The following is a 19,201-nucleotide window of genomic DNA, read 5'->3' on the forward strand; positions in this document are numbered from 1 at the left end:
GCGATCACCAAGGATTTCAGCCAAGGAAGGGAGGGGCCTGGGTACCACCTGCAGCCCTGCCGGATCTGCCAACCACAGCCAATCGTCTGCCCAGGAGGAAGAGTAGCCTTAGTATTTGAGGGGTTGGGAAAACAACGTGAGTGAACATATTGCCGAGTCTGGTCTGATGCCGTGCTGGTCTCTCCCAAACTGCCAGCGCCAAAGGACTGCTGCTTTTAGGGGGAAGCCCCCCTTGGTCACACATCAACTTAACTGCCCTCCAACTATCTCCCCTATTGAACCTATGCTGGCTTAGAGAAAACAAAAAACAAAATTAAACACAAAAGAGGAATTCCTTTCTCCTTCCCCAAAGCCCCTTTCCTGCTCGGCCATAATCGGGTGAAAAGCCTTTGGAGAAGCCAAAGTTGTTTCCTGGTGAGAGGGACAACACAGGAATAGCGCCTCCCACCCTCCTTGCAAGGGGACAGAACAGACAGGTTCAGAAGCCTGCGAGGGCGGCGGCTGCAAGAGCATCAGTAAGGAGTGTCAGCACGGTTACACAGAGGTGCTTAGATCCACACTGGCGGTGAGGTCGAAGGAGTCACGTCGGGAAGCTTTAAAGTGGCCAGGCCCCAGATGGACACCTAGCGGCTGCGGGGTGTCCACCTGGTCACCTCTCTGCAGGTCCACTCTTTTCCCACCAGACACATTTACATGGAGGGTAGACACCTAACAGTAAGTCCCTGGGAGTGAGGGAGATGGTGCCTGACACTGTCACCATATGTGACACCATGGCGCCCAGCATACAGGGCACACCCTTCACTGCCAGGAGATGACAGTGGCGGCCAGTTCAGGACACCCTGTTCTTATGGCAATGGTCACAACTGGATCTCAGGGACATCGGCAGTCTCTGTGATAACCTGGACATTTGGTGAACACATCTAGGAGGAAGACAATCCAGGAGGCAGTAGGTGGTGGGTGCTGACCTCACAGGAGTGACAAATGCCCGAGGAAGACCCCGCTGTGTCCCGGGCAGAGGTTTGGCACGACAGTTTTTTCCTGGGGAACTTCCTCTGGAAAGGTGGGCTTGCAGAACTGGGGCGCTGGCCGCTCAACTGCCAGGAAGTGGGAGATGGTCACCTTCTGTCCCTCCTCAGAGCTCCCGGTCAGAAAGGGCAGAAGAGGGAATGGAGTCCCCCCACTATAAGGCCTGGTGTGGCCCGGGGCTTCCGACGACGTAAAGAGAACAAGCCCACAGGTTAGACCTTCTTTCTCAAGTTCTCCTGGCCAAACCCTGGCCTTCTTCTTCCAGGTGTTCTTTGCCTCTGATCATTTCCAAGGCCCCAGGGCTAGACAGGAGCAGCCGCCAGAGTCCGGCCGTTCCTGCATCTGGTGGGGAGGTGGCCCAATGCCTCCTTCTGTCTTAATGCCCCCATCCCAGGAGAAATCCCAAAATTCTCCCCGGAGAGGCAGGCCTTCTCTGGGGAAGTGAGGTGTGATACGCAGAGCTGAGAGATGGGTACAAGAAAGACAACAGGGAAATATAAAGGACAAAAACAAAATAGCTCCCAAACCCCTTATAAAAATTAGAAAGGAAACTTATACGTATGCTTTGTCCATGTTGAATTTCTTTAAAGAAATTGGTGCCTGTCCACAGCATAGCTTCCTGCTCTTCTGAAGTCTTAATCGTTTAAATTAAAAAAAGAAAAGAAAAGAAAAAGACAAAAAAGAAAAGAAAATTAAAAAAATTAAGTGAAACTAAAAGGAGGAGGAAAACCCAAAAGCTTCACATTGCCGGAGATCCAGCTGTCGGGAGATCGCCAACCGACCAAGCCACCACCTGTACCCTCTGCCGTCCTGTGTGCGAGACATGATGAGACTGTGGGTCCCGAGGATCAACCTGGAAGACAGAAGGCAGGGAACGAATGGACATGGGGGTCAGCAGGCCTGGGGCCTCCAAGCTCCAGAACCCCCAGGAGGTGCCAGCACCCAACCCAGACGAACTCAGGAGCTATGAGATGCTGGGGGCAGGGGAGAAGGCTTTACCACAACCACCCTGCCGTGGACACAGTATTCTCCTTTTTCAGGTAAGGAAACTGAGCCACAGGTTAAGCTCCATGCCCAAGGTCACATCAACTGAGGGGCAGAGCTTCATAATGGGGAACCCAGGCATGACGGCTCCAACGACAAATCCGATCATGAACCCCATCCCTCTAATGGCTTCTCTGAATTACGAGCACACAATGCCACAGGACCCTAGCTGTCTATCCCCGCAGGCCCTGGCAGCCCCCGTCCCCTCCTACTTCCCGCCCACCCTCTCTGACTAACCGTGCTGTACTGAGACTTCGCAGCAACTCTCTTGAGTTTATTTATCCCGTTTTAGAGACAAGAAAAGGGAGGCTCAGGCCTCTGGGAACCTGCATGAGGGAACCAAGGTTCTCAAGCCTTAAGAGGGGCCAGAGTCCCACAGCCAGGGGCAGTGTAGACTCAGAGTCACCCGCGTGGCCCCACACTGCAGTACACTGCACCGTTTAAACCTCACTTCCCCAGGGAACGCCTGCCTCTCCAGGGAGAATTCTGGGATTTCTCCTGGAACGAGACACGGAGCCAGAATCTGTGGCTGAGTTCACAGGGTCTGCCACTTGACCATGGCCAAATTTAGGTCCTTGGTTCCTTGGTCTCATCACCTCTACCCATTCACAGGTTGTTATGAGTACCAAGTGAACTAACACGTGTAAAACTCAGAACAGTGCCTGGCCATATTATTATGAGCTATTATTTGGGAATCGCCTTGGTCCCAGGCCTCAGGACCTCTCAGTGGAGGTTGAGAATACAAGAACCTACAGAGATTAGCCTTGGGCCAGCCCCCACCCCCAGCCTGGCTTTCCCAGTCTGAGCCGTCTGAGCAGAGCTAAGTATAGCCCTACCCTGGGCAGGGCGGGCACCCAGGGCAGCGACGCTCTGTCACACGGACTCATCTGATAGTTTCCAAGTGCCGGCTCTCATTCTGAGCACTGACGCCAACACGTCCAGCACTGTGCGCTTGAAATCCCCCCTGGGCTCCAATGCTCTGGGAGCGCTCTGTAGCCCGAGAGGTGTACCCTCCCAGCCCCGCGCCCTCCCCACCATTACTTGCCACCTGTGCAGTCTGACAATACTGGTCCGCTGTCCTCAGGTCCTGGAGAGACGCCTCACTAGTCTCCATGAGAGGCAGCAGGGTACAGCAGTACTGGATGATTTGCTACCTGTCAGCCTCAGTTTCCTCCTCTGAGAAACGGGGGGCTCCTTTCTCAGGTTTGAGGGGACTACAAAGCAGCCAGCCACAGCAGGAAGTGACACACTCCATGAGCCCATCTCTGATGGCCATTGACCCCAACCAGAGATTACAACTGTGTCAAATTTAAACAGGCTGTGATCCTCGGCCACTTCACCACCAACGCTGCTTCTACCTGGGTCAGGGTACATGGCAAGGACGCACCCCATGTGGCGAGTGTCACCAAGCCTTCGGGAGAGCAACCTGGCAAGGTGTTTTCAGAGCTTCCAATGTGTTTAGACCCATAGACCTTATAATTCCACTTCTGGAAATGTAGCTTAACCAACAATGCGAAATATGAAAAGGACTTTATGAATAAGGATGCTCACTGAAGTATTACTTAAATTATGAGGCAAGAAACCACAAATCCAAAAGTAAGAGATTTAAGCAAATGTTGTACCTACTCAATGACATATTACAGAGGAGATGAGAAGGCTGTGTGGCACTGTCAGCACTATGGCAGAAGCACTTCCCTGGGTTAAGTGGAAAAAAGTAGGTTACAAAGTTCTGTGGCATATAGTATGACCAAAGCTATGTAAAACAAACACCTCCAAGTATAGGAAAATCTGGCAAGAAGTATATCGAAATGTTGTACTTGTGAGCACATCTTCTTCTTCCCCTGCTTTTCCACCGTATTTTCACACAGGCGTACCTCAGAGGCATTGCGGGTTCAGTTCCAGACCACCGCAATAAGGCAAATATTGCAATTAAGTGAGTCACACAAATTTTTCGGTTTCCCAGTGCATATAAAAGCTATGTTTACACTCTACTATAGTCTATTAAGTGTGCAACAGCACTACATCTGAATGTACAATGTACATACCTTAATTAAAAAATACTTTGCTAAAAAATGCTAACCATCATCCGAGCCTTCAGAGAGTCGTAATGCTTTTGCTGGTGGAAGGTCTTGTAAAAAACGCACTATCTGCAAAGTGCAATAAAACAAGGGTTGCCTGTATTGAGTACCCATCACACTGTCATGCTTTACTTTTTAATGGGAAAAACAGTGTCCTTTAGGGAATAAGAAAAGCTAGCAACTCCAAAGAAAGGTAGCAGCCAAAAGACCAGACGCATGCTGCTCCACATACAGCGGACAACGGAGAATTTCCCACACGCATCAGACGACGTCAGACTGCGATTCCCTCCTCCACCGCACAGGTGAGGGTGACCCAGTGTCCGCATGTAGAGTAAAGTGGAGATGAATGATAAAGATGCTGGGGAAAAAAAGGATTTGATCTGGAAAGAAAATACTGGACTTCCCAGCCCCAACCTTTTCCTCGGCTGCTTCTGTTTCCCTGCCTTCAATTAGCAAAAATCCACTAGTGAGTCTTGTATCCCAGTTTTTGCCTTGGAAAAACCCACTTATCATAAGCACGCCCCGTAATGATCCAGCAGTCATCTCAAATCTAGCTTTATTCAACACGCCTACTCTCTTCTCCCTGTGCTTTCCAGAGATGAAGCAGAGCAACCAGAAGATGGGGGGAGCGAAGGTTTGGAGGGAACCTCACCATCCAAGACACTCTAAGTCCTTGTGAAAGATGACAAGAAAAGCCCAGGAAATCGCATGGTCATGTATGATCTGCTAAGACAATCTTTGGAACCAGTTACGACCTTTTTAACACTGCCTTCCTCCCTCCCTTGGTGGGACCCAAGCTGAGGACAACCTCCTCAAAAGGATGACCATCAGCAGGAAGGTGGCCCATGGCAACTGGAGAGCAGTGCTGGCAAGGAGGCAGAGATTCAGAAGCCAGAAGTCCCTTTTACATCATAAACTAGTGGAACAGAGTGTTGACTACAGAAGGTCAAAAAAACAGCATAGCACAGCACTCTGCAAGACCTCCTGAAACAGCAGCGTCTAAGGACCGCTGTAATCACTGGGTCCCTTGCCAGGAAGCGAGGCTGACATTTCCCACAGGCTCCTCCACCCTGGCTCCAGCTTTGGCACTGGCTGCGGCCCTCCTGGTAGGACGCCTCAGGACAGCCTGCAGGTCTCAGTCTGCTTCTCCCTAGTGGGCAGGGCCAATGAAAATCAGAGGGCTCTCTCTTCCATGGAGAGGACCTTGGCTTTGGGTTCCTCTAGGGGTCCCCACTAGAGAAGGTACACCTCCCCCAAGGAGCAATGGCAGTAACTGCACTGGAAGAGAGCAGGGGCCCTTTCTACAGCCATGAGTAGGAATGGCTCGGACCACAGAGCTCTGGGTTGAAGTTGCAGCAGACCCTCCCAGGCACTTGCCGGAACAGGAAGTGGTATAGGCCCTTGCACTCCATCCCAGCAGATGTCACACTTTAGCTCCCTGACTGCTCAGGCTGCGGCCTGACTGCCCAGCTCAGCTTCAAGCAGGGCTTGCCTTGTCCCTTTCAGCGGAACCCTACCTCCGACCAGAGCCCTCCTACTGGGCGAAGCCACAGCTGCCGGACACAATGGAAAACAGTAGTGTGATAAACCTGCAGTCAACGCCTGGAGTACACGCCATCTTTCACCTTCTCAGTCACCTTCTTCTGAGGATGGATTTGTCTCGTTTTACCAAGACAACAGGCCCAGAGAGACGGAGCAACTTGCCCCACCTCACAGAGCTGTTGAGCAGTAGAACCGGCACTTAATTTAAAGTTTTCCAGCTTCACTGGCCCAAGTCTTTCCACTATGACAGTCTTCATTTGCTGCTGTCAGAGGTGGCTCTGCCAGAGGTTCTGATCGCCTGCCTTTGAGATGGTCTCGGGAGGGAAAGGCGTCAGTGATCTGGGAAGGGGTGCTGGCACTTCCTTCCCTTTCCTATTTCTGTCTTTGGACCAAGTTCCCTCAGCACATCCGACCCTCTCATTTCTTTATTATCGTGATGGCAGTCACTTACCAAGCATTTCCCATGTGCCAGGCGTGTCCTATGGAGTAGAATGCTATATAGAACAATCCGGTAAGGCCACTTTCAACCCTCCCACACTGCTTTCCATTCACTGTGTCCCAAAATGGACCAAGTTTTACATCCACTGCCTCATTTCACCCAACAACCCTCTGAGGTGGGCGCTATTGTCACCCCAGCTTTAGACACGAGGACACTGAAGCTCGGCGAAGATCGGCACGGCTGATAAGTGGCAGAGAGAAGGATTTGACCCTAGGTCTGTCTCACGCCAATGCTCCTGCTTTGAACGTGTAACTCTGTAATGTAAACTCCCTTCCTACAGAGATGAGAAGAGCTTAAGCAGAGTTCAGAGCTGCAGCGGGAGCAAGCGATGATGGGTTTGGGGACCGACTCCCCTATTCCTCAACCTGCAGACATGGAACGTCTGGGTGAGTAAAAGACTATCCTTTATTCTAAAAGTATGGCCTTCCTCCCTTGTGGGTGTCAAAATCTCATTTTTTTGATGAAATGATGGGAATGGTTTTAAAAAACCTATCTCCATCTCCTACCCCCTCACCCCTGCTTTAAATTATACTGTCCTTCAAAATGTTAAGTGTGGCAACCACAGGATGTAAGAGTCTGGGAGCCACAGCTATGTTTAACTTGGCATCTTCACTCTAGTGCTCTGTCAAGGAGACAGTGCAGCCTATGGTGGACAGTCCTGGGTTCAAATCCAGCCCTGCCACTTACTATCCACTTACATTATCTGAGCCTCCTTTCCCTTACTAGCAAATGGGGATGCTGCTACATTCACTCTTTTGGGGTCTGCTGCGAGGAGTGAGGATTCAAGTAAACTGCCCAGCCCAGCACCCAGCACAGAGTGGGGCACTCGGTACGATCTAGCTTGTTGTCAGTTGTGTTAAGGGTCATTTTGGTTCTTAGGGTATCACAGACTGAACTAGATAACTTGTCTAGAGTCACAGTTAATTCAGGAACTTTCAGTCCTATGTTTTCAACATGGAGATGTAAGAATGATGGCAGTGGAGGTGGCGGTGGAGGGCAGCTCTCTGATCCCCATTGAGACCCCTGGCAAAAGCAACCTCAGCATCTTTTCATCTGCTCAGGCCTCAAGGTGGGTTTGTGAAGCCCAGGGACCTAGAAATTGGAAATACTACCTGGCTGTCTGCTAGGATCCATTTTGGTGGGATTGCACAGAAGTGTCACAGTTACTGTTGCAACGGTGGGCCAGTGCCCCGGGGGACCACTGGCACTGGTCAGGAGGAGGGCTCATGCACCCGCCTGCAGGCTTCAGGGATGCACCTGAGTTCCTGTACCTACCGCTAAGGGGAGCAGGAACCTCAAGCATCCGAGATGCTGAGTGCGAGTCCTCGCATATACTCTCTCTGCTCTGCACACACATTTATCCATGAAGACCGTTCTCTCCGCAGATGAGGAGTCTTAGTCTCGGAGGTTACTCAGCAAGTTGTAAAAGGTTAAATGGCTAGTAAATTGTTAACTGGGATTCAAACCTAAAGTCCAGTTTCTCAATTTGTCTCTGCCTCTCCTCTATTTAACAGAAAAGAAACTCAACTGTTGGCATGCTCATAGACTAAAGCAAAGTAAAAATTCAAATCATGGTATTATTGGGTGGACAGCCAACAACTCACTCTTACCTAAACTCTCCCTGGAGCCCTGTCTGGTGGTATTGTCACTGGAGTTCATGATCCCTCTGATATGCCAGACACCATGCAAGGCCTGACACGCAATGCCTCCTCTGTCCAGACACCGGACCAGGAGGAATCACCCCTGTTTTAGAGAATGGCCACCCAAGGCTCAGGGTGCTGACTTTGAGCACGCCATGCTGCAGAGGCACACGGGGAAGGGAGTCTCAGGGTCACAGAGTGCAGGCCTCTCCTTCTAAGTAGGATTAGCTCCAAAATGAGTCATTCTTCACTTGTTTAATACACCAAAGCAGCTGGCTTTTCAGACTCAGATAACAACGTGCCAGCTCTGGGGTGTTCAGTGGCCCCAGCACTACTGTCTATCCCAATCTGTCAGAGGGACTGAAGCCAGCCGGGAGCCAAGCTCTCTGATGCTTCATTGCTCTAAGGCTTAGCTAGCAACAGTGGTGCTTAGAGTAGGGCAAAAACAGGGACAACCATGCTGTGAGCAGCCCAGAGCACAGTATATGGGGGGGCCTGTCGTCAGGGTCCAAAGGATGGGGGTAGAGACGACAAACGGGATACTCACTCATGTTTTCACTCTTCAGGTCTACAGGGGGACATGGTGTTAGGGAAAAGGGGAACAAGAGGCCAGAGATCATTGAAGCACACTCAACAGGCACTTCACAGCAGCCCTGACAATCTGGAAGGCCATGGGCACCCGCCCTTATGGTCTCTGAGCCCTGACCAGGAGACCAAAAGAAGGTAGAGTCCGGGAGCAGCTCTCGAATGTAGGGGGAGGATCACTCAGAGTGCATGCTACAGAATGGCAAACAGTCGGGGCTCTGTCAAGGCCATGGGCGATGGAGTAGGAAGATCTGAAATTTATACCCCAGCTCCACCAATCAGCAGCTCTGACCTTTACCAAGTCAAGCCCCCCCAAGCCTCAGTTTAATCAACTTAAAAGGTGGGAATGTCTGCTTGTAGGGTGTGAAGTCCAGAGACTACCGGTATTTGTAACAGGCACAACGAGGCACACAGGAGGCACTTAGTCAGCCATGATGGCAGCTTTAAATCACATCCAACAAACAAACAGCAGCCACAAAAACCTCACAATAGTCATTGGCTCAGGCGAAAATTCCAGACAAGACGACTTGGCCTCAAGTCAGTCTTCTCTCCAAGTGACAGCCTCCTTTCTGCTTTGGGCCTCAGCAACGGCTGGTCGGGTTGCACACGCCACCTGCCCTGGCCCCCTAACTTGCGCCTCACTGTCAGTCAGACGGCACTCACCCTTCGAGGCCCCTCCACACGCTCCTCCCAGGGAGCATTCCCAGAGGACCCAGCTCTGCAGGGACTCTTCTGAGCTCCAGGGAGCAGGCACGGGATGACCACAGACCCCAGTAACCCTGCTGTGTGCTCCGCTCTTACTACCCTCTACCACAAGTTTTCTTAAGGACAGGGACAGTCTCCTGCTTCTCTTAAGCCTCTCAGGTTACCAAGCACAGAAGGAGTTCAAATACTGGGTGACTGACAGAAACTGGGAGTTAGGACGTGGCAAGAAAAAATTAATTTATACATTTCTGAGAACCATTCATTCAACACAAGAGGATTTTAACATAAAAATGTGTTTACAAGAATCCCTGCCTTTGCTTGAGCTCCCACTGAACATCCCAACCAGACCGGTGCAGAGACGGCAGCTCACTCTCCCCTCAGAAAGCCGGGCCGCTTCCCCAGGCTCCAGCGCTGGGGCGACAGGAGCCGGGATTTTGCCTGCGCTATTTTTCTCCCAGCTACACCGTGCCACTCCCCACCTCCACCCCTACCCTACCCCTAGAGAGGAGCGGGAGAAATAAGCCCCACAGGGATGAAGGCTTTTCCTGACGTGACACAGCCCATCAGTTACAGGACCAGGAGGCTCCTGTCTCGATGGCAGTTCTCTCCACTCCTCCTTCCCTTACCAACTTCCCATCAGCAGGCCCTAACCTCATGGGGAAGAAGACAGACAACTGGCTGCAAATACAGTCTGTTTAATCTGGAGAGGGCGCTTGAAATCCGGGTGTGGCTACTCGGAGCCGGCCTGGCTTCCGAGTGTGTCCCCCGAGTCCAAGTCAGTCACAGTAAGAAATCACTGAGAAGGACAGTTAGGACTGGAAGATTTGGGTTTGGCCTCAATTCCGTGGAGTTCCCCAGATCTTAAAGACTCACCGTGGCCTCCTTCCAGGCCCAGCCATCTGTAAAATGGCAAAAATGCCCAAGAACTCTCCTTGGCTGACAAGTGGCTTGCGAGGTGGTGGTGGAGTTCTGGCTGGGGTGCTAGGTATGGTGGAGGACTCCCATATCCCACAATGGAAATACACAGATCGTGGAAACAGGCGGCAGGGGCAGGGCTGCCCTACGAGGAACTGAGCACCAGCCCCTGTGCAGACAGGTGGTCCACCTTCTGCCTAAGAGGCCACCCCTCCCATCTTCCATGTCCTCTTCATTTACTTAGGCATGTCCAGGGGAACCACCTGTGAACTCTCTGAAAGGTACACTGTCTGTCACCCAGGCTGTGATAGCACTAATTCAACAGTAGGAACGCACTGCCAGCTGGTAATCTATTAGGAGACCCTAAAGTAAAATGCAGGGAAACGATAAAGGCTCTAGGAGTGGGAAACCTGGCTTCTGGTCTCATCTAGCTCTCCCTACTCTGCTCTGGGGATACCGTTTCTTCAAGTGCCAACGAGGGGCTTGGGACCAGGGCAGGGGGTCTTAACCTGGGGTTCTTCTAACTCCAAGGATACACAGGTTCTACAAACCCCCCGAAGATGTATGAAGTGTCACAGTGTGTGCAAGTCATGTGCATTTTTCTGGGGGAATATCCCCAACATTCAGATTCTGAGAAGGGTCTACGACACAAGGGATACTGAAAACCACGAGGGCCTGTGTCGGCCCCTTATCTGTCGAGACAAAAACCTTACCTAGAAGGCAGCACAGGGCTGCTCAGCGGGGCTCCCCATAGCAAAGGGGAGTACGAGCTGCGCAGCTGGGGCCGGGTGGTGAGGGGAGTGCCGTGGGGACAGACTTCAGCTCTCCACACCAGAGTGCACGCTCACAGTGGGAGGTGGAGGTCGCTCTCCCCAGTTCTCAAGCAGAATCGGAGACTCCCTTAAAGTGGATGAAGGGCACTGAGAGGAGGTGGGCTCTATGCCGGGCCAGCTGAGCTCGACCTGCTGCCCATTTACCATAATGAGGACACACACGCTCTGGCAGCAACGACTGGCAGGCCCAATGTACCCCGGAGCACGGCTTCCTGAGACAAAGGGAATGAACAGAGCTTAAAGCCAAGACAGCGTGTGGACGGAACCAGACGCCAGCTTCATCTCAAGGAAATCTGAAGTTCGATCAGGGCGGTGAACAGTTCTCTACAAACGGCAGCGAGCAGCTCCTGTGGAAGCTCAGACACAGAGCCTTGGTTGTATTACAGCAGGGAGCATGTTGTCACCTCTGCTGACTTGCTTGGTATTGTTTTGAACCTTCTGATTCCTTGGAGGTGCTGCCAAAACCGCTAGTATTTAAGTTTGCCAAACGCACAAAAAAAAATGTCACTGGGCAAGACCTAAGACTCAGATTTGGAGGTCTCCCGAGGTCTCCCTGGTGACCAGCAATGACCTGTGACCACACCCTGAGTCATCCCACCTGGGTCTGAGAAAAACTGGTCTTTCTAGCCTGGAAAGTGACATATGGAGGCCCTTAGGGCACTGGGGTCAGCGCTTTCCCCTAAGCACCCTAGCTGGTAAACAGGTACTGGTGGAACTCATTCGAGACAAACTAAGGGGAACTTTTTGTCTCTAGAAACAGCCCTGGTAATTGGCAGTCGGCTATGGGGATACCCTAACTAAGCCCCTTCCTCAACTCTTTAAGTGTGGGGCTGAAATGCAAGCTGCCAACACCTCAATTGGCCCCCAAAGAGACTGAGGTTCAGCTGCGGCTGCTGTGATTAACAGAGAAAGGGCTCGGGGGAGGGGCCTGGCTCCTGAGATTGTTCCCCCTACGGGCCCTTTGCCAGGAAGAAGATGTCTATGGTGCTGTTACAGCTAAAGGGGAGAGGTCGCCCTTCCATATGGGGACAGGACAATTTGTGGTTATAAAAGGAAAGGCTCAAACAAGGTCATGCCCAGAGTGGTCTGGGCAAAAGGAGACCATCTGGACCTGTGGTTACAGCAACCAGTCCAAAGCCCAGTGCGCCGAGGGGAACTCACTGGGGGCACTTGCTAAGGGGTTTGGAGCTCTCTTAGGGAAAAGAGGACACTGTAAATTGTTCATGAGACGTGAAGTGGAAACGAATGATTAGCCTATGAGAATTTGGCAAAAACAAACAGGACGAGGGCAACACACAGAGCCACTATTTACTGCACTCTCACTGTGTGCTAGGAATTGCACTGGATACTTTCCATTTCCTGTACATTTAGTCTTCACAATAGCGTACAGTGGGCATCAGCGTTCATTGAACACCATTTAATGGATAATGGGGGCCCAGAGAAGTTGGGCAACTTCCCCAAAGTCACCGAGTTAGTAAGTGGTAGAGATGCGATTTAAACCTATGTTTATCAGCAAATCAAGTTCAAAAGCAAGTCTCTTAATGTCCTGAGACCACTGGAGGCCCAGGGTTTCTAAGTGCCCTCATCATTTTCCCACTCTCCCTTTGCAAGCTTGGGAAGGTGCCTGTGCAGGCAAACACCTTCCTCAGACTGGTACCGTCAGGAGGAGCCTCACATCCTCTTTCCTGAGGGGCTGACAGTTCTCCCCTCACTGTGACCAACTCACCTGCCAAAAATATAGCCTTGTACACCACCACTCCACCCCCCCCCCATCTTTTTTGCAGGATGAAGTTCACTCTCTTGGCAACTCTGTGCTATTTCGCTCTCCCACTTTAGCCTCTGTGTGAAGCAACCCAAAGATCTGCTCTTTCCACAAATTCCCAGTGTTCTGCCTTTGTGAACAGTGTGTCCCCTGCTTAGAACACTCTCATCTGCCTTCCTTTCTTCAAGGGCCATCTTAAGTCACAGGTCCTACAGGTCACCATTACTTACTTCTTCAACAAAAGCCAGCACTCCCTCCTCTGAGCTCCTGGGAGCAGTGAGACAGTACTGTGCCACTATAGACTCGCTGATGTGACCTAGCTTCAGAAGCTTGATGGAAAAGAACGTGAGCACCAGAGCTCTAGCCCTGGAGCTGGCACCTGCCATCCACGTGGAGTGGGGAGGACACCATACCCAGGACACACGTGAGCATTTAACAAGATAAGCAGGGGGAGAGTATGAAGTCTGGCAAACAGCACGGGCTCAGTGAGTTCAGATAAGAGAGAGAAAGTGCCCCCCCACTCCACGTCTTGTGGTGATAAAGAATCCAGGCTCCACCAGGCTTTTTCCTATATAGAAACAATACAGTGAATACAAGACCACCAGCAAGCTGCAAAAGCTCAGTAAGCAACTACTAAATGAGTGCAACAAAGGACCCAGGCTTTCCTGGGTTCCGGGGAAGGAGATGTGGTGAACACGCAGGTGGGGCCAGCCTCCACACCACACCCTGTAAATAGTTCCAACCCCGGTGTGAAAGGACAGCTGAGGACTGACTGTGAAGCCCCTTCCCTGCTAGTTCAACATCAAGTTGAGGAAGTAGAGCCACCATTAGCTCCTGGTATCACACTTAGAAACCTGAAGGCAACTGAGACCAGAGACCTTCTCCCCCAACCTTCTTCCCCTCTATTCCTTTCCTTAAATCAAAACACAAAGTATTTCCCAACTTACAAATTAACGTGGCTCTCAACATCAATTTTACAGCCAGCAATCATGGTCCTGCTGTTATATAACTATTAAAAAAACAAAGAGTGAAATGCTAGGCTAGAAAGATGCTCTTTGGCAGAACCACCGGGCTGCCCATGTGACAGGACACTGCACAGGTTTTCAGCTCTAAAAAGCAAAAGTAAATACAAAACAACAAAACGCTATGTTGTGACATAATTATAGCAGAGTGCATATGCAAATAAAGACACAGAAGAGCCAGACTCATCAGTCACCTAATGAGAAGCTGATTACAAAGGGAAGAACAAAACACAGAAAGACTCAGCCATCAAATGAAGGCTGTAAAGGCAGCCCAAGGTCTAAGGAGGTCACTCCATGCCCTTGAAGATGCCCTATGTTCAGCCCCAAATTCAGGATTCAGCAACCCTCCAAAAGACCCAATCACTCACAACTTACCAGACACCCATATAGACGAGAGAGGATGCGTTTATGTCCATACATCCAAGATACATCTGTGTATTCAGCATCCCCCAAACCCCTCTTCTCCTGCAGCGTTCTCTGTTAAATGGCTCTGCCCCACTGCCCAGTGACTCAAGCCACAGATAATAGTCAGCCTTGAGCCACCCCTTCCTTCACTCCCACCTTATTCAGTCCACCTGTAAGCCTTTAACACCCTCCAAAATTCACCTCAAATTCACTCTTCTCCATCCCCTGTGCCATCCACCCTAACCTGGAAGATTACAGCTTCCTAACTGGGCTCCCAACCTCCATGCCTGCCTCTCTCCAATTCCACTGGCCACAGAGCCAGAGTTCTCTTGTCACCATGTGAATCGGGTGGTTAAAGCTGCTGTGCAGTGATTCACCGTGACCTACGGAGCTTGGCCTGACGGGCTCCTGTCTCCACCTTAAACCTGCCGGTTCCTTGCCCATCTGCCTGGCAGATGCCTCATCCTTCAGGTCTCAGTTTCAAAGTCACCTCCTCACAAAGACTTTCTCTGATCACCTTGGGCAGGTCCCCTATTTTCTATTTCCTCCATCCATACACACCTGAAACTGTACCTGTAGTTTTCCCTTATGACGCGTCTCACACTGAGGTGTAAGTGCCTCAAGGGTGGGACCATGTCTGGTTTCTCACTGACATACTGCAAGTACTTACCCCAGTACCTAGAACACACACAAGCAATCAAATAACTAATGGGCCCATCTAGAGGGTGGGTTTTCCTTTTTATTGGTGGTGATGGGGGTGGGGGGAGCACAAGAACTTGCACACATCCTGAGACACTACTTCTAGCTCTGTTACGAGCACGGCCAAGAACTGGTATGAAAGGACAGCAGAACCCAACAGCAGTGGGGGCCTACTGCATGCCTAGCATCCTTATGCTAGCTTTACAGTAATTTTACATTTAACCCACATCAAAATCCTATGGGGTAAGTATTAGCAGCCCATTTTATAAATGAGGACTCCCAGGCTCAGATGCCCAAGGTTTAGACGGAATGAGACCGGGGCTCTTCTTCATCACCACAGCCTACGCCTGACACACAGCACATGCTCAATACATGCCTGTGGAATGAACAAGTTTTCTGGTCCAGATTCAAAGCTATGTGTAAGATCTACTTAGAGTCCTAAGCTCTCCCTGTGCACCCACAGCTACCCCAATCCCCGTGCCCTACTGCCTCTCAAACTCCCCTTCTCTAAGGGTGACCTCTTCTCCTACCATCACGACCTTACAGGGACCTGTTATTCTGCTGATGGCACTCACCCAGGAGCAGCCCAAGATGTTCACTGTTATTATGGCTCAGAAGTCCACTTGCCTAGGGCCAGGGGAGCCCATGGAGAAGTTCAACTGTTTTCTTCCTCCTCCTCCCAGGAGCAGGCGGGCACAGGGCCTCACCTTATCCTGAAGACACATGCACTAAGAAAGAAACTAAGCAAGAATCAGGAGTCCCTGGTCCTAGAACCACAACCACTGTAAAACTGAACGTGCCAGAGCTGAGGGTGTAGGGGAGGGGGCCGAGAGTGGTCCTTTAGGTACCCGGTTTTCTGGGTGAGGAAACCACAGCCCACAGAGAAGTGTCTTGTCTAGCATTGGGGCTAGGTAATTACAGAAGACAGAGCCTAGAACCTGGCAGACCCTCCTAGCTCTCAGGCCTAGAGCCAAGCTTTTGGGGGGCAAAAGGGTAAGAGGCAAGGCAGATGGCTGCATGTCTGACAGACGGTAAGGTGGTGGATTGCACCGTTACCCCCTTTTACTAAGGCAGTTCTCAAACCAGCGTGTGCATCAGCGTCACCCGGAGGGCTTGGTGAACACCCCTCTCCTATTTCCAACTCTGTAGGTCTGAGGTGGGACGAGAAACATCCGTTTCTAACAAGTTCCCAGGTGATGCTGCCAGTCTGGGGACCACACTTTGAGAAGCATGGTGCTAGGGTTTGTGACTGACAGTGTGTGGTGGGAGGTGGGAGGTAATATGGAGGAGCAGGGAGGAGTGTGGCAATAGCTTGTCAATATCTTCAAGTTCACAGGGTAGAATCTCAATGCATTCAGTAGAAAACTTCTTACTCATGACATCCTCAGTTCCTTCTGCTGATAAAATAAAAGCAATCTTCCTAACTATGGTTAAACTTTACCAAGGCCATGAAATTAGGCTGCTGATTCTGAAGACTCACATCCAGGTCTGCCTATGGCACCATCAGCTTTTGCCCAACCCAATGAAATCCTAAGAGTAGGTGGGAAACTGGAGTCCTAGGGAGAGCTGTCCCACTGCCACAGGGCTTCCAAAACACCAGGCTGGAGTGACGTGCTCTCCAAAGGCTCTGGTTGCTACACCTGGTTGGTGCCCGAGCCCTGAGATGCTCAAGCAGGAGAGGGAGGAGCATCTCTCGATCACGGCAGTGGTGACATCTGGATTTCAGTTTACGCAACTGCCTTAAAACCCCCATTTTTTTTTTTTAAAAGGTAAAAGTCACCCTGTTGTTGTCTGGGGTGTGGTACACTCACACTCATTTCTGCTGCCCCACAAAAACCAAGGGTTCCTTCCAAGCAGTCATCCAATCCAAGTACACAATCTGGTTACTAACAACAAAGGAGACTTTACTTGTGACTCCCAGTTCTCCTTATGCTGGGTACAAGGCTGGGCTGTGCTGGAAAGGCCCATGCGTTCTGCCAAGACCTGACAGCACGGCACTTCCAGTCCATGCCTTAGATTTGCCCTAGACTGGAACCTTCTGGGAGGACATGTCTTAGACATGTCTGAAAAAAGCAGAAAGAAAAAACAAAAGGAGCTGTAGTGATATTTAAGGGTTTCCTTCCTTTTTCCAAAAGGCTAGAAATCAATGCACAATGAGTCAACAGGCTCACATCATCTCTGACTTTCCCACTGGCACAGATGGGCAATATTACAATCCACCATGGCACCTCAAAGGCAACCCACTGTCCATCACTGCCACAGTCCCTCGCCTTGGACTCATGGAAAGCCGAGGCTGCCGTTCATGAGATTATCTGCCCAGGCCCCACGTCCAGCTCCTTTCTGCAGCCTGAGAAGATAGGGGCATTTCTGTCTTCCTCACTATGCCCTACGGTGTGCCTGGGTGGCTCTAATCCATTCCTCCTGAGTCCCTAGACATCACTTTCTTTTACAAAGAAACAAAATACAGAATTCTGACCTGTGTACGATGCAGGCTGAGTTATAGCTTTCCCCTGGCACCTCTAACTGAAAGTGAAATTCCTTTAAAGTTGGGAAATTCATTGCAGTATTTTACGGTATTGATTTATTTTAAACTTGGCTGGCAGTTTTAAGGCCTGCCATGCTCTGAATGCTAGAAATGCTGGAGGAGGTCTCCATTTCCTCTAATTCTGTAATGCCACAGAGGACTCACCAGTGGAAATGAAAAGAGGCTGGGAGCTTGTTGGCTGCTGCCCTAGTTTATCAAGACAGAGCCCTGGGCCTTCTCCAAAGGTCCTGGGTCTAGAAGGCATATCCAGTTGGGAATTTTGTTAGTAGAATAGGATTCCCTCTCCTTGCTAGCTGAGTCTCCTGTATCCAACAAAGCCTCAGTATGCCAAGGAGGTGCTGACAAACCCTGAGTTGTGACCTCCATTTATCACTTGGCTTACAAGGTACCCCTACACCTACCTTCGAGAACCAGCCCAAGGAACCACCGCCTCCAGGAAACTTCCCTCTACTCCTGGCAAGCTTTCTGTATCTCTCCCAAGCCACGCCCACTACAGCTAAGCATCCCTGTCTTATCATCCACACTGTTAAAGTGTGAGCTCCCAGAGGACAACATTGGGGCCTACACTATCAACACCACCACTGGGCAAGTGCCCACCATATGCCAGGAGGGCTCTTGCTCACCAAATCTTACTCGGCCCTAGAATTCGTCAACACAGGGCTACATGAAGCCACATCAATGATGGCACGAATGATGAGATCCCTTGCTGTGGTTGAGATTGAATAAATAAACAAGCTGGAAGACTTGTCAGAGAGAAACCCAGGAACCCCTGCCATTTTGCTTTGGGTTCTCATCAACCTCAAATGCCCAGGCTAAGTTCACTTGGGATGGGCTTCTGCAGGGTACCGGGGAACACAGACAACAGGGTACCCTTGGGTCACATCAGAGCCCTGTTGTGGCACTGGTGTCACAGACTGTTCTGCCAGCACTCCCTCAGGGCTGGTGCTTTCCTGGCTGCCGATGGTGGCTCCCACTTTCCAACCTTTTGGTAATTTTGACCTCTGCCTGCTTACGAGGCTAATGCCTACTGTGGCTTGATCCTTGGTTATGTGGGTACCTCACTGTCCCAGCCTTGCCTCACCTGCCCACGTTTAAGGCTGGATCAGCGTGACACAAGAGCAATCCACACACGAGTGATCTCACCTTAAGGAGCGGATGGTGGCCTTGCTGCAGTGTGCCTGTGCTCAGATCTGAGATGCCCATCTGCAGCGCCGTACACTGATCCTAAGGTGCCACCTGTGTGGTGCTATTCGGAGGGGGACCCACCATCTGCCTCAAAACATGAACCCATCCAGAGCTGCTTTTAAAGAGGCTGCAGGAGGCAGAAATGAACGGTGGAATTTCCAGTCAGATACCCTGTTTCAAATCCTGACTCTCAAAACCTTAGGAAAGTGATTGTCAGCGTCCTAATCTGCAGAAAGACGGCAGATAAGAGAACAGTTGCGCGGATGCTGCGTGATAATATTTGTAAAGTGGGTAATTCAGGGCTGGAGACAAAAGGGCAGGGCCTCTGCCCGGCATAAGTCAGCGGGCCCCTCAAAGCAGGTGTTTATAACCAGGGGCTGTTATTGTTGGTGGGTGTCTGTGTCCCTGCGGTAAGAGGAAATGGGAGTTGGAAGGACCCCAACCATAAGGCAGCTTTGCTTACAGCTGGAGGATTACAAGAGCTATTTTGATTTGCCCAAGGGGATGCTGCCTGGCTGGAGGAGCCAAGGATGCCAGGGAGGAACAGAGTGTGAGCAGCAACAGCCCTGGGGCAGGCCTGTCCCCTCATGGATGCTTTGATGTCCTGCAGAGCTTCATGGGACAGATTATCCCTGAGGGCCACCAGTTCCGTTACATAAGGACAGTTCAGCTTCCAGCTTCCTCCCCTTGATCCAGCAGGAGTCGTCAAGGGATGG

General features: G+C 50.9%; 1 protein-coding gene across 4 annotated transcripts in view; it reads right to left on the minus strand.

Moving 5' to 3' along the window:
• STK35 (serine/threonine kinase 35) overlaps window positions 1-19,201 on the minus strand; it is a 139,694-nt gene that overhangs the window by 97,604 nt on the left and 22,889 nt on the right. The window contains exon 4 of one of the 4 annotated variants that reach the window (XM_014828508.3): window positions 1,585-1,879. The exons of the other annotated variants lie outside the window; for them this stretch is intronic. The gene's annotated coding sequence lies outside the window, so the exon portion shown is untranslated. Of the gene's footprint in view, window positions 1-1,584; window positions 1,880-19,201 lie in introns of those variants that run through there. 4 annotated transcript variants of the gene reach the window in all.

Source organism: Equus asinus, chromosome 15 (genome assembly GCF_041296235.1).
Source record: "Equus asinus isolate D_3611 breed Donkey chromosome 15, EquAss-T2T_v2, whole genome shotgun sequence".
NCBI classification, from domain to species: Eukaryota; Metazoa; Chordata; class Mammalia; order Perissodactyla; family Equidae; genus Equus; species Equus asinus.